This window comes from Pleurodeles waltl, chromosome 5 (genome assembly GCF_031143425.1).
Source record: "Pleurodeles waltl isolate 20211129_DDA chromosome 5, aPleWal1.hap1.20221129, whole genome shotgun sequence".
Classification (NCBI taxonomy): Eukaryota; Metazoa; Chordata; class Amphibia; order Caudata; family Salamandridae; genus Pleurodeles; species Pleurodeles waltl.
In genome coordinates, this window is record NC_090444.1 from 529,787,843 (window position 1) to 529,801,902 (window position 14,060).

Genomic DNA, 14,060 nt, shown 5'->3' on the forward strand with positions numbered 1-14,060 from the left:
GAGAGCAGGTCAAGAGTCTTCTACAGGAGCCCTAGTGGGGGGGGGGCAGAAAAAGGGGGCCTTTTTCTGGTGGCGGGGACAGCTGCAAGGCAGCTATTGAAAGCTCGGGGGAGGACGGAGCTGGCAGGGAAAGTCAGGTATTAGGACGGGGGGAACATTAATTAGACAAGGACAGGCAGGAGACTGCTCAGTAGCGGACAGGTTCAAACAAGGGGAGAAGTAAAGGAGACGAGAAGAAGGAAAAGACAGGTTGAGAAAAAGGGGGGGAGGGATCGGGGTAGGGGTGGGGGAGGGGTGGGGTCAGGTGATTCGATGTCTAGTGAGGTTTTAGTTTTGTAAGGCAAAGGCCAAGGGGGTAGGCCTGGGGGCACCTGTTCCAATAAAGCGGCCTTTTACACACACTAACAGGTCTCGGTGTGTCACTCTGTCCCAATGGGGCCTCGGGGGGGAAGACGAGGAACGAGGAGTTCCCCCCCCCCGGGGTTTTTGGGACGGGTGGCACGAACCGGGGACATGGTTGGTCTCCCGGGGTGTCAATTTAGGTGGGTGGGTTAGATATTTAAGCGGCCATTTTGTGAAGACAGGCACCATTTTGGAAAGGTGACCTGGTGGCCGGGCAGGAGTCAGGTGGGCTCTGTGTTTTTTTCTTTTCCCTCCCTCCCTCCCTCCCTCACATTAGTAGGTTTGTTGGGGGTTTTCTTGGAGCAGGTGTCCGAGGTTGTTAGGCAGGCGTCGCTTGGACAGGTGCGTGCCAGGGCGGGGACAGCTGCAGGGCAGCTATTGAAAGCTCGGGGGGAGGACGGAGCTGGCAGGGAAAGTCAGGTATTAGGACGGGGGGAACATTAATTAGACAAGGACAGGCAGGAGACTGCTCAGTAGCGGACAGGTTCAAACAAGGGGAGAAGTAAAGGAGACGAGAAGAAGGAAAAGACAGGTTGAGAAAAAGGGGGGGAGGGATCGGGGTAGGGGTGGGGGAGGGGTGGGGTCAGGTGATTCGATGTCTAGTGAGGTTTTAGTTTTGTAAGGCAAAGGCCAAGGGGGTAGGCCTGGGGGCACCTGTTCCAATAAAGCGGCCTTTTACACACACTAACAGGTCTCGGTGTGTCACTCTGTCCCAATGGGGCCTCGGGGGGGAAGACGAGGAACGAGGAGTTCCCCCCCCCGGGGTTTTTGGGACGGGTGGCACGAACCGGGGACATGGTTGGTCTCCCGGGGTGTCAATTTAGGTGGGTGGGTTAGATATTTAAGCGGCCATTTTGTGAAGACAGGCACCATTTTGGAAAGGTGACCTGGTGGCCGGGCAGGAGTCAGGTGGGCTCTGTGGTTTTTTCTTTTCCCTCCCTCCCTCCCTCCCTCACATTAGTAGGTGTGTTGGGGTTTTCTTGGAGCAGGTGTCCGAGGTTGTTAGGCAGGCGTCGCTTGGACAGGTGCGTGCCAGGGCGGGGACAGCTGCAGGGCAGCTATTGAAAGCTCGGGGGGAGGACGGAGCTGGCAGGGAAAGTCAGGTATTAGGACGGGGGGGAACATTAATTAGACAAGGACAGGCAGGAGACTGCTCAGTAGCGGACAGGTTCAAACAAGGGGAGAAGTAAAGGAGACGAGAGGAAGGAAAAGACAGGTCGAGAAAAAGGGGGGGAGGGGTAGGGGTGGGGGAGGGGTGGGGTCAGGTGATTCGATGTCTAGTGAGGTTTTAGTTTTGTAAGGCAAAGGCCAAGGGGGTAGGCCTAGGGGCACCTGTTCCAATAAAGCGGCCTTTTACACACACTAACAGGTCTCGGTGTGTCACTCTGTCCCAATGTGTTACAATTAGAACAGCACAAAGAAGCCCTGAGTATGCCGCGTTGATCATTTGAGCACCTGCTTACAGTTTTACCGATCTGAACATGAACCAGACCCTGGTTTTAAGGTGACAGAGTGGAATAGTATAATAGAAAATTAACACAGAAGTCGAATACGGGGTTCCAACTTATTGTGAACACAGCTGTGACACGGTAGTTGGCTAATGAACTGTGCTGCAAGCATGTGGCGCCGAAGCATTTATTAATTGTATAATGCCGCACCATGACCAGTCACACCTTGCCATATGATAATGCTGGCGTTATCCTCCGCTTGCAAGTTGCTTTCTGACAACTCCCGATAACTGTAAGATTGACAGGTAAGAGTCTAACTACGTGTGAATAGGAGTTACGGAATTCAGACATTTTAAGCATAAGAACTATTTGAGTATTGCATTCACCCGAACATTGCCTTAACTTGGGTCACATACGTTCGCACACCTAAAGTGCTGCACTAACAAAGCAGGAGCAATAATCTTGGTTCATTCACTGCCTCCTCTGCCCTCAGTCCTATACATTTCAAGAGTTTCCGTTCAGGTTTGAGATGTAGACTTTTAAAGTTAGACATTCTTCTTTCGCTTATGTTGAGAACTCAAATCTTATGAGCTCAGTGAAAACATTTGGATTCCAAAATGTCTGCCGCCGATGTATCTGCAGCCTGCGTCATTTCTCTCTTCTCTGCTCACTCCGGAACCTCTCCCAAGCACTCCTTTAATTCTATCACAGGACCGGAGGCGAGGATTATGCAGATCTTTCTTCACTTTTAATTAAACAGCAAGTTCAAAGTAAAACAAAACATGAACAAAAAAACTACAAGTTCCATGAGCCCGCCGCCATGGTAACGAGTATCCAATGAGGTGCGCTCCTTCACGTTGGTATAAGTATCCCGAAATGCGTCACACTTCCTCTTTCTTCACTGCTGTGAGCCAGATAAGTGCCTTTCTGCCTCCGGTTCGGGGTTTTTTTTGTTTGCTTTGGCGCGTCTCTGCTAATTGCATTTTCTGTCTTCGTTCGCCGGAACGAACGTTCCGCTCGAGCGTTTCTTTTGTGTTTCTCCCTCCGGCGTGTTTAAATACACGTCGGGCCCACTAGAGGGCGCGCGCACGCTGTTTTCTCTCTGAGAGCATGTAGCTCTCAGCGCTCGGCGCTCGCGCCTCGCGTTTGTTTTCTTTTCACAATTAAGGGTTTTTTGGCCCTCAATTACACGTTTGTACCTTCGGTAGAGTTTTGTCCCTACCCGTGACACCCATTTGGGTAAGGTTTACCCCATTAGGGAAGATATTATTTTTATTGCACTTACAGTGACAGAGTGGGTAGGGATTTTACCCTATATATCATATTTTTTGTTGGGTGTACACTCTGTCCAGTCCTCATTATGCACTCCCCTCAAGAACATGAGCCTTTTCCCAACATGTCCCCAGGTGAGGGTTCCTCTCGCCGTACCCTCCCCCCCGGGGTGGACACTTTGTTTTCACAGGCTATTTCCCACGCTTTGGCCCCTCTTAGGGATAGTGTAGCTAAACTTACTGAACAGGTGTCCAGAGGTACGGGCATGTTTGGTGTGACGGGAGCGGAGGGTGATTCCTCTACCCTTTCGGCTCCCAGGAAACTGCGCAAGCGCGACGCGGGGCACCTGGAGGAGGGCGAGTTTTTTTCCCATCCCAAGAGTGCGCGCGCGCATACGCGCTTACCCTCCCGGGAGGGCTGTTTGCCCGGGGTAATGGGTGACAAGCTTCACCACCTATGGAACCCTGATTTGGAATCCCCCAAAGGCTTCATGGGAGGTTCAGATGAGGACTCATCATCTTTGGATGACGACTCAGGTCGCCCTTGGCGCCCTGGGGCTACCTTACCAGATCCTTCGGATCGCGCTGATTCTGACTCCGATATGTTTGAACCGGAGGGTATCTACCATCCACGTTCCTCGGAGTGGCGCCCAGACCACAAGGTGGCTGAGTATGTCGCCAGCAAAATTAGGCAACCTCTGGACAAGGAGGTGCGGGCCCGGCTACGGGCGGAGTGCCCACGCCCGTCTTTATCGGATAAGGTCGCTTGTACACCTGATATTGACCCTAAAATGTGTACGTTTTTTGCAAAGTATACCAGGGATCCCAAAAAAGGGATTGACCGCTCCTGGCGAGCATGTCAAGATAAACTTCTTGATGTCCTTGGTCCCCTCACACAGATTGTTCAATTGGCGGAGCGTGCCAGGCAAGCAAACACTCCCCTTCAGACGGACATCGTCGCAGGATGGGCTCAGAGAGCTGTTTGTCTCCTGGGCAACGCGAACTGTGCCATCTCTGCAGAAAGACGCAGGTCTTTATTAATCAAAATCGACCCCAAATTGGGGGAACTATCTAACTCAGAGGCAGGGGCTGTTGCCCAAGGCAATTTATTTGGCGACCCTTTTGTCAAAGAATTGGGGAAGTTTGTGGCTACGTTTTCGGCTTTGGATAAAGCGCAATCTTCCATTAAAAAGATCTTCCCCAACAAGGTTTTTGGCGGGGCCGGGCGAGGCAGGGGTCGCTCTTCCGGCCGTCCTTTCCAGCGAGGCCCCAGTTCCTTCAGGAACAACGGTTGGAGGGACGGCAGACAAGGAACTTTCTTCCCCAACAGAGGCAGGGGAAGAGGCAGAGGGTCCAGAAACACGCGAGGAGCATCTAACGCCCCTGGAGGTCCCTCTGGTGAGGCTTATCCCTTTTTCCCCAAAAAATTTTGGAGGGAGATTGAGGTTTTTCAAGGACAATTGGAGGCGCATTACCTCCGACGCATGGGTTCTCCAAACTGTCTCAGGTTTTCAGATAGAGTTCTGGGGTACCCCACTTCAGGAGAGACTGCCTCCGCCCATCGTATTTTTGGCAGAAAACTCAGACCTCATAGAATTAGAGGTTCAGGCCCTTCTCCACAAGGGAGCCATTTCCTTCACTTCCTTTCACCCCACAGGTTTCGTGAGCAACATCTTTTTGGTGGAGAAGAAGGACAAGGGGTTTCGCCCCGTTATCAACCTTCGGGCATTCAACGAATGGGTGGTTTACAGAAATTTCAAGATGGAGGGTATTCACATGCTCCGCGACCTCCTCTTACAAGGAGACTGGATGGTTCGTCTGGATCTCAAAGACGCATACCTCACAGTCCCCATTTTTCCGCCCCATCGCAGATTCCTGCAATTCATATGGAACGGCCAGTTGTTCGAATTCACCACACTCCCCTTCGGCCTGTCATCGGCACCTTGGTGCTTCACAAAACTTCTCAAACCAATAGTGGGAAAACTGAGATTGCTAGGCATACGCCTCATAATTTATCTGGACGACCTCCTTTTGATGGACCAGTCCAAGTCTCAGTTGATGTTCAATCTGAACACAACTATTGCGCTTTTCCAGGACCTTGGTTTCGTGATCAACCAACAGAAGTCGCAACTTACTCCGACTCAATCGTTAGTCTTTCTAGGGTTTCTAGTGGATTCCCGATCGGCGTCTCTCAGTCTCCCGACGCCGAAAATCTCCAAGATAAAGAAGGAACTGAGGAAAGTCCTTCGACGAGACCACATTTCGTTACGTCAATTAGCCAGGGTGATCGGCCTGCTTTCCTCCTCGATTCAGGCCATTTTTCCGGGTCCCCTACACTACAGAGCCCTGCAACGCTTGAAAGCGTTTCACCTTCGCCGAGGGGTCACGTACTCCGAATTGATCTCCCTGTCTCCAGAGGCAAGGACGGAGTTGTTTTGGTGGCTGGACCACATGGAGGCATGGAATGGCAGAGCCATTTTTGGTGCAGCCCCGGATCTGGTGATCGAATCAGACGCCAGTCGCCAGGGATGGGGGGCTCGTTGCGGAGACATATCGTTCGGGGGACGCTGGACCCCGCAGGAACTAACCATGCATATCAACTGCCTGGAACTCCTGGCGGGATCTTTTGCGATCAAATCTCTCACGAGAGACAAAATCTCATGTGTTGTTCTACTACGGATGGACAACGTATCGGCGGTACATTACATAAATCGCTTAGGGGGGACAAGATCAAGAGCCCTAGCGGAACTGGCGATGAATCTTTGGCATTTTTGCCTTCAACACCAAATCTCAGTCACAGCAGAGTATCTTCCGGGAGTCCAGAATGTGGGGGCAGACTGGAATTCTCGGTTTCTCCAGGATCCCAGCGATTGGCGACTACATCGCTCGGTCTTTCAGCCGATCATGGATCGCTGGGGTCCCTGTTCAGTGGATCTCTTTGCGTCTCGTTGGAACACTCAACTTCCCCTATACTTCAGCTGGCGACCGGATCCGGGAGCGGCGGCAGTAGATGCGTTTCTCCAGCATTGGGATACCCTTCAGGGTTATGCTTTTCCCCCATTTCTCCTCATCCCGCGGGTTGCGGCTCAGGTTCGCCGCCAAGAGGCGACGGTGGTTCTGATAACCCCCTGGTGGAGGTCACAGCCGTGGTTCCCGACCCTGTTGGAACTCTCGTGCGAGTGTCCTCTTCGCCTCCCGCATTTTCCCTCAATACTCCTGGATCCGTTGGGTTCCTATCACCCTCTGGTCCTTCAAGGTCATCTTTCCCTCATAGCTTGGAAAATTTCCGGCATCGTTGGCAAGACAACCGACTTTCGCAGGAGGCTAATGACTTCATCGCACAGGCCTGGGCCCCGGGTACATGCAAACGATATAGATCTGCATGGAACAGATGGTCTCGCTGGTGTGTGGGCAAACACTGCGATCCCATGGGGGCCAGTGTTACCGACATCATCAATTTCCTTGCAGAATTAGGGGACTCTGGCTTAGCGTATCGCACTATCAATTCTTTTCGTTCGGCCATCTTGGCGGGCCACCCGCCCCTTAACAATCTCCCGGTCGGGGAGCATCCCTGGATTTGTAAACTTCTTAAGGGTATTAGACTCTCCAGACCTCCGCAGCCCAGATATTCGGAACTCTGGGACGTGAACTTAGTTCTTACTCTCTTGTCCTCTTGGCGGGACAACCAATATTTGTCACTAAAGGAATTGTCAGCCAAATTGGCCGTGCTTCTCTGCCTCATTTCCTGTAAGCGAGTGTCCGATGTCAGAGCATTGGATATTTCCGCTCGTATCTTTACTCCAGAGGGAGTCACGTTTACTATTGCAAGGAGGACAAAGTCTAATACCAGGTCAGTATCCTATCACGCTTTTCCTGACTCCCCGAAGCTATGTGTGGTTCGATGTCTCAAAGTCTATGAGGAAGTGACCAGTTCTTGCAGACCTCCAGGAGTCGAGCAGTTATTGATTTCCATAAGGAAACCGTTTAAGGCGGTTTCTTCCCCTTCCATTGCCAGATGGATTCGATGGATTCTCTCTGAGGCAGGAATAGATGTTCAAGTTTTTGGCGCCCATTCTACTCGGGGAGCTATGGCTTCCAAAGCCATACAGGTGGGGGGCAGATTGGAGGACATCATGCATGCTGCTGATTGGTCTTCAGAGTCTACTTTTAAAAAGTTTTACTTTAAACCAATTCATGAAGCAGCCGCACTTGTGGTGAGTAAGCTTTAAACTTGCATAATCCTCGCCTCCGGTCCTGTGATAGAATACGAAATTTCCTAGCTATCGTGAAGGAAAGTTTCAATTCTATTAAGGACACGGAGGCGAGGATTATCCCACCCACATACTCTACGCTGGTATGTCCCCTCCCGATTGCATCTACCTCCGTAACAAGGTAGTATACTTGAGTTTGTGCATTTATTTGTTGTCCTTTTGATCATGTTCTAAATACATCATGTTGTACTTGATTCAGAGGTGATCACATTCTATTTAGTGGTATTTTAAGGTTCATGACTTTATTGCAGTCAGTATGTATCTATGTTTTATCGGATTTGCATCTAATTATACCTTTTTTGGTAGGTTCCGAGACTACGACCAATTGACTCTACCAGGATTCCTTCCGCAGTGAAGTCGAGGAAGTGTGACGCATTTCGGGATACTTATACCAACGTGAAGGAGCGCACCTCATTGGATACTCGTTACCATGGCGGCGGGCTCATGGAACTTGTAGTTTTTTTGTTCATGTTTTGTTTTACTTTGAACTTGCTGTTTAATTAAAAGTGAAGAAAGATCTGCATAATCCTTGCCTCCGTGTCCTTAATAGAATTGAAACTTTCCTTCACGATAGCTAGGAAATTTCGTATTTTCCTAAGATTTATGTAGACGACACACACTAGACAATTACTCATTCTATGACAAACTCCTACGAGTTTATTCTTAATTTGTCATTTTTTATCGTAATTGTTATACCTTTAAAACGCTGGCCACCCACATGGAACCTCTGTTAAAGCTTGCTTGAAACAGTTGAAACACGCACCTAAGGCATTCAAAAGTTAGAGTTACTGAGTTGCACATGATATGTCCTAGAATTAAAATGAAATTTCCTACACAAGCAGAGCAAATAATGGAAAGCAATATAAGGTGCCAATATTTGCAGGACTCCACCGTAGCATTCTTGTGTGCCTTGTATGGGTGATAGCCACATCAGAAAGTCGAATTACGAAGCAATGCCGGTGCTTTAGAATTGCCCATTGATAAGCATGCATATTTGTGCGCCGCGTTCGGTTATTTTGCAAGTACATTATGTCACTGCCAACCGGATCAGTAGCCTGTGGCCAATAGCTCCTATTTTCATTCTCAATTCGTGCATCTAGGCTACTTATCTCTTTTCTTTCTCAATTCATGCGGTCTCGGCCATTCTTATTACACACTATTCAGTCACGCCCAGATGTACTCATGTTGTGCCTCAGTGGTGTGTCACTTTTAGCAGAGCCCAGACGGAAAATCTATATTGAGATTTACAAAGCCATGCAAATCCTGATTTGTGTGGCTTTGTAAAAAAAAAAAAAAAAAAAAAAAAAGTAAAGCAGCGCATAGTATTGCCTTGCTTTACCATGCGTAAGGTAGGCGTTACAGGGGTGGTGCATGGGCGTTCCTGTGCATCCACCCATGTTTTTTTAGGCAAACGCATATTTACAAAGACTTGTAAACGCTGGTTTCTGTCAACATGGTGTGACTACCTGAGGTGGTGTAAAGAGGAAAAATATCTTTATTTCTCCTTGTTTTTTCCCCCTTTATATGTGTGCTGCATTCTACACATATATATGGGGGGAAATAGTATCAAAGGATAGTTTTTGTGCAGGAAGGCTTCTAGAAAGGAGCAGAACTTCATCTTTTTGAAGGTATGGCACAGTCTCTCTATCACCCAATGCACTGCTTGCACTTGCTACAGCTGCGTTGTCTGAAACATTAGTAAATATTCCCTCTCAGCAGTCATTGAAATGGAAAAAATACAAGTGCAGGTACTCTGTACTAAGTACCTGCTTGTTCTGAGAAGTGCTGGTATTCTCCAATTAAAAGTATTATGTTTTCCTCGAGAAGTGCATGTACTCTACCTCTCAAAATAAAAAATTGCCGGTACTCAGTACTGGACAGTACCGGCCCATTTAAAGCACTGCCTCTCAGTGTTCGTATTTTTGTCAGTCTCAGTTAAAATGACGATACCGCCATCTGTTAAAATGTATGCTGCCTTTTTATCGAGTGATTTCTGTCAGACAAAACCTCTTTGTCCCTAAAATGGTGGCAGGAAAGGTGTAGGCGCGTTGTTCAAATTTTTAGAATTGATGTGTTGGTTGGGACTGATTGGCAGTTGAAAGCGGAGCTGAGATAATCAAGTTACAAAGTGAAGGAAAGTTTTTTTTTTACCTTTGCCGAGCCAGTGTTACCAGAGATGGGGTACTTGTTTTTTCGTGTTGTGGTCGGATGGCAGTGAATGAGTGTTAGGAGACAGAGACGGGGAAATGGAAGGAGCTTGCTGACTGCTGAGCCAGACATAGCCCATTAGACCTTTCACTAAGGTAGAAACTGGTTAATCAATTGGATTTTCATTTAACTGCAATGTGTACTTACTAATGGACGTGCCCAATGTCTTCTGATGTCCCAAAAGATGCACACTCCATACCCTTTTCACGAATGACAAAGTGAAATAAATTATAAATGAGGAAAATAATGTTGGCATCGTATATAATTAAAAATAATCGTCAATCTCTAATAGTATTATGTTGGTGCTCATGTTAAACATTGTTTCTGCACCCGGGAGCTGCACTAGATACTTGGTCACATCTATCTGGCAATGCCTGTAGCTCCTGAAAGTATAGCTGCCGCTCTCCAAGACAGTATGGTCCAACTAGCAGCTGCTTTGAAAACAATGTTAAGAGTAAATATGTGAATTCATTTAGATATGTGGTTTTGGTGAAAATGACGTATTTCAAACCGATTTTCAACTTGGACGTGAACAAAGCGCAAACTAAATTAGTCATAAAACTGACTGGACTAGGTGCTTATTTACATGGTTAATTTTCTAGTTTCGCATGAGTAACACGAGGACACAAGCAAATATGTCTGCAATATACATTCCTACATGTATGACGTGTTTACTCATTGATGACAACCACACATTCTCGTAATCGTGCATGTGTGTAATGTGCCCAATGCCACTAATGTACACTCATTAGGTAGCGATAATTGGAAAATATATATTTTTTATTTTGAAATCATTTCCCGATCCTTTGTTTAAACTGTAAAGAAGGGCTAATATATGGCCTTTTAGGGGTGTTCTTTCCAACGTGTTCTTGAACATACAAAATATGCAAAATTCTGGGTGGCAAGCCAGTGTGCATTGGGCCTTCTTGGCACCTACTCCGAAATTCTTCTGTGTATGGCCACTTTAGAAATGAATTATTTATGAGTTATAATAATGCACACACAGATTCGGCCAGTTGCACTGCACGCACATGCTTACGCTTCACTTACCTTTGTGCTTTACATATCTAGTTAGGGCTGGTTCAAGAGAACAGTATTAAGAGGCAGCGACGAAAGGGGGCACAATGAAGAGAGTCTGAGGGTACCTCTGTACTAGTATTATTGCAATCTGGCCGGTTAGGGTGGCAGCAAAATAATATCTTGCCCACGGAAGACAAAAAACTTTTCACTCGCCCTATATTTAAGCTCTGACATGAGCTAACAGTAATGTATCCTTGCACATATTAAGGCCATATTTCCAGGTGCAAACCCATTTTAGACGTAGAAAAAAAGCATTGTTAATACGACCCCATACATGACTTAAAAACAAATTGGATAATACATAATTACGAGCCCGGTTTTAGACCAGCTTTGGAAAGTGAGCAGCGAGTCTTTGTATATCTATGTCTACGTGCCTGCGCGAAGTCCAGTGTGTAAAACAAAAATGCAGATCATATTCTATAAAACCTGAAACTATAAAGCAGTTTTACTGCTGGTGTCACAGATGTATATGTATACTTATAGGTGACTTCTTGATTAACATTTTATGCCTTGATTTCTGTGCTTTTTTACCCTTGTGCTGAGCCCTATTTTCATAATTGTGTGCGCTTGACGTCAATCCTAAATATTTTTTTTTTCCAAATGATACCCCCGGTAAATATAGTGACTGAAATTGTGCCCAGAGTTTATGGTAAGTGGCAGAGGCTCGGGCATTTCTAAAAAAAAATGGCACCACAACTGATCCATTGTGCTTATTAATATAAATTTTGTTGAAAAAGTGCTCTATTGCGATTAGGACAATCATCTCGGGTCCAGGGTTAGGCCACTGGACACCATTTCCTGTTCTACAAACTGGACTAGAAGTAATGGGAGGGAAATAGGTTATCTGGCGCAGGGAAGAATAATGGCACCACGGTGGGAAGCGAGCTCCCAAGAAAGGAGAGGAGCAATGCGTCAGAGGGAGCACCAACAAGCAAGACAAGTGCACCCAAAACTGAACCAGGGGTGATGAAGAATGACTGATTGAGTGCTGCATAATGGTTTGCTGACTAGACAAGAAAGTGATATCTGCTGTATCACTTCATGCCAGTTGTGGTGGTGTGGCCACAGCACATACTGGTTTGTTGCTCCATGAAATGTGGATGCAATACTGAGGATGCATTACTGCACAGATGGAATGAGCAACAAGACAGCATGAGGACTTGGCAGGTACAGCCAAGACAAGCATGGGATTGTCAAGTCTTTCAAACCAGGCCCCCACCATGGACTGAACCTCACAGTCCAAGGTATCTAAGAATGGGGTGGTGTTTCCATCCTCACAATACATCAGTAATCGGCTGAGCCACTGTAACAGGCTGCGGACATTTGTGTTGTCTTGTATCAACCAAAAACAAGGTAGGAGCTTCAGATGTGTAGGCTGTGGGGTGGCATTTATGAGTCAGATTAAAGATGCATTGGTTGGCTCATGAAAGGAGTTTGAAGCTCAATTGCTCCACATGTTCATTGTGGCTCACCTAGGGTCTTGTGAAAGCAGGATTCCTATAGCGTCTGTGCCCTTTCTCAACTACTATAAGTTTGCAAGAGACGGGGGTCCAGCTGAGAAAGGACACAATTGGAGGAAATAGACAAATAGCAGAAAAAACCTTATTTGAAGGAACATGACGAAGACTGGAGAAACAGGAAGTAGAAATAACATGAAATTGAAATTAACTACAGGAAGTGCAGATCAGTACTTCACTTTGGAAAAATGAAGAATACTGCTTTAACCAGCATAGTGGAAGCATTAATCTTAGATAGCTATGTTTTATAAAATTAACACTAGGCCTGGTATCATCAGGTACAAATAACACATTTGGAGAGGTTGGACAGACTACGTTAATATGGCTGAAGCACACAGAGGAGCTGAGGGAAAATGCTTGGTGGTTGCAGGTAAGAGTTGTCTTCATTGCAGCTATTCTCCACAATCACACATTTTCTACTATATCCCAGCTAGTGCACCATCCATGGGGCAGAACGTGGTAAATAGAAGGGAACATCGAAGGGCAAGCTCCAACATGAGAGAAGCCTAAGGTGCCCGGGTGGTGGCTTATTTTAGTAGAGAAATGACCAAGAGAAGAGATAAAAGTTGTAACTTGTATTGCTTTGGTCTATGAGATTGAAAAACGGTGGTTCAGTCAATCAAGTAATAAACAAATGAATGAATAAATAAATAAATAAATACAATAAATGATGTGTGTGACTTGAGGAAAATAGATCATAATTTTCCCCTGGGGAAATACCAAAACCGTGAAGATGGTTATTCATAGTGAGATTATAAGGTTCCATTCTTACAAACAGGAGTGACAGCCAGAATCAATGTTTGTGCACAGATTTCCACGTATGTTCCATCCAATGTTGCATTTTTCTCTGTTTATGTTTGTGAGCGTGTGACCTCCTTTTTCAGGTTGGGTGACACTCAAAAGGGCAGTGACATTTACTACTCATAGAAGTTGACTCAGATAGGAGTGTGAGATCATCCAATCAAACAAAATAAACCAACAATCATCAAATATAACATCAAATATAACATCAAATAATCAATATAATCAATATGAAGTCAGTAATTTATAAACGCCATGACCTATGTTGTCATGAATCACCACACCATTTTAATAAAGTTTAAACATTCATTGTCCACAAATTAACAAGGCTAATGTCACTTAAATGATGCGCAAGACCAAATGATAGAAATACAGAAACAACACAGGCTGTCCAAAGCTTCTAAAGAATCTCAGTCTTGCCAATAGATTTATCATTTAACACTCAAAAAAAGAGAACACAGAATAGCAACAGAAATAAGTGAATAATAGAAACAATATACATTTAGTTGGTGCAGTTAAATTAATTGCAATCAATTAATATACATTCAAGATCAAATATCAGGTCAGGCATCCCTACCTAACACTCTATTTCGAAAAGCATGTGTGGGTTTCATGCAAAAATAAAAATAAGACAAAAATTAATTTGGAAAGCATCTAACTATGGCTCTAACCAAAATAAGCAGTTGGATTTTCTCAAGAGAAACCTGCAAAGGAAAAACAAATGCATATTGATTATACCTCTCCTAAATGGCACAGCAGCTTGTAGTATTTTCATCAGCAGAGCGCAGGAACATCAGGTCTTCGTTAATCAGTATCAGAGCATTAAGGGGAAACAGTTCAGTAAAGTTGGGCCTAGTATAGCTGAACTGTTAGAATCATAGACGAGAGTTAAATAACAGAACTGAACATAATCTCAGAAAATGCAGAACTGACTTACATCAACTAAAGCTTTGCTGTATTAAAGTTCCAAAACTCACTAACTGAGCTGCCATCGGACAAGACTATAAGGTGGTTTAGTACGCAGCCAATAACAAATCATCTGTGCTTCAGATGTATCTCTTC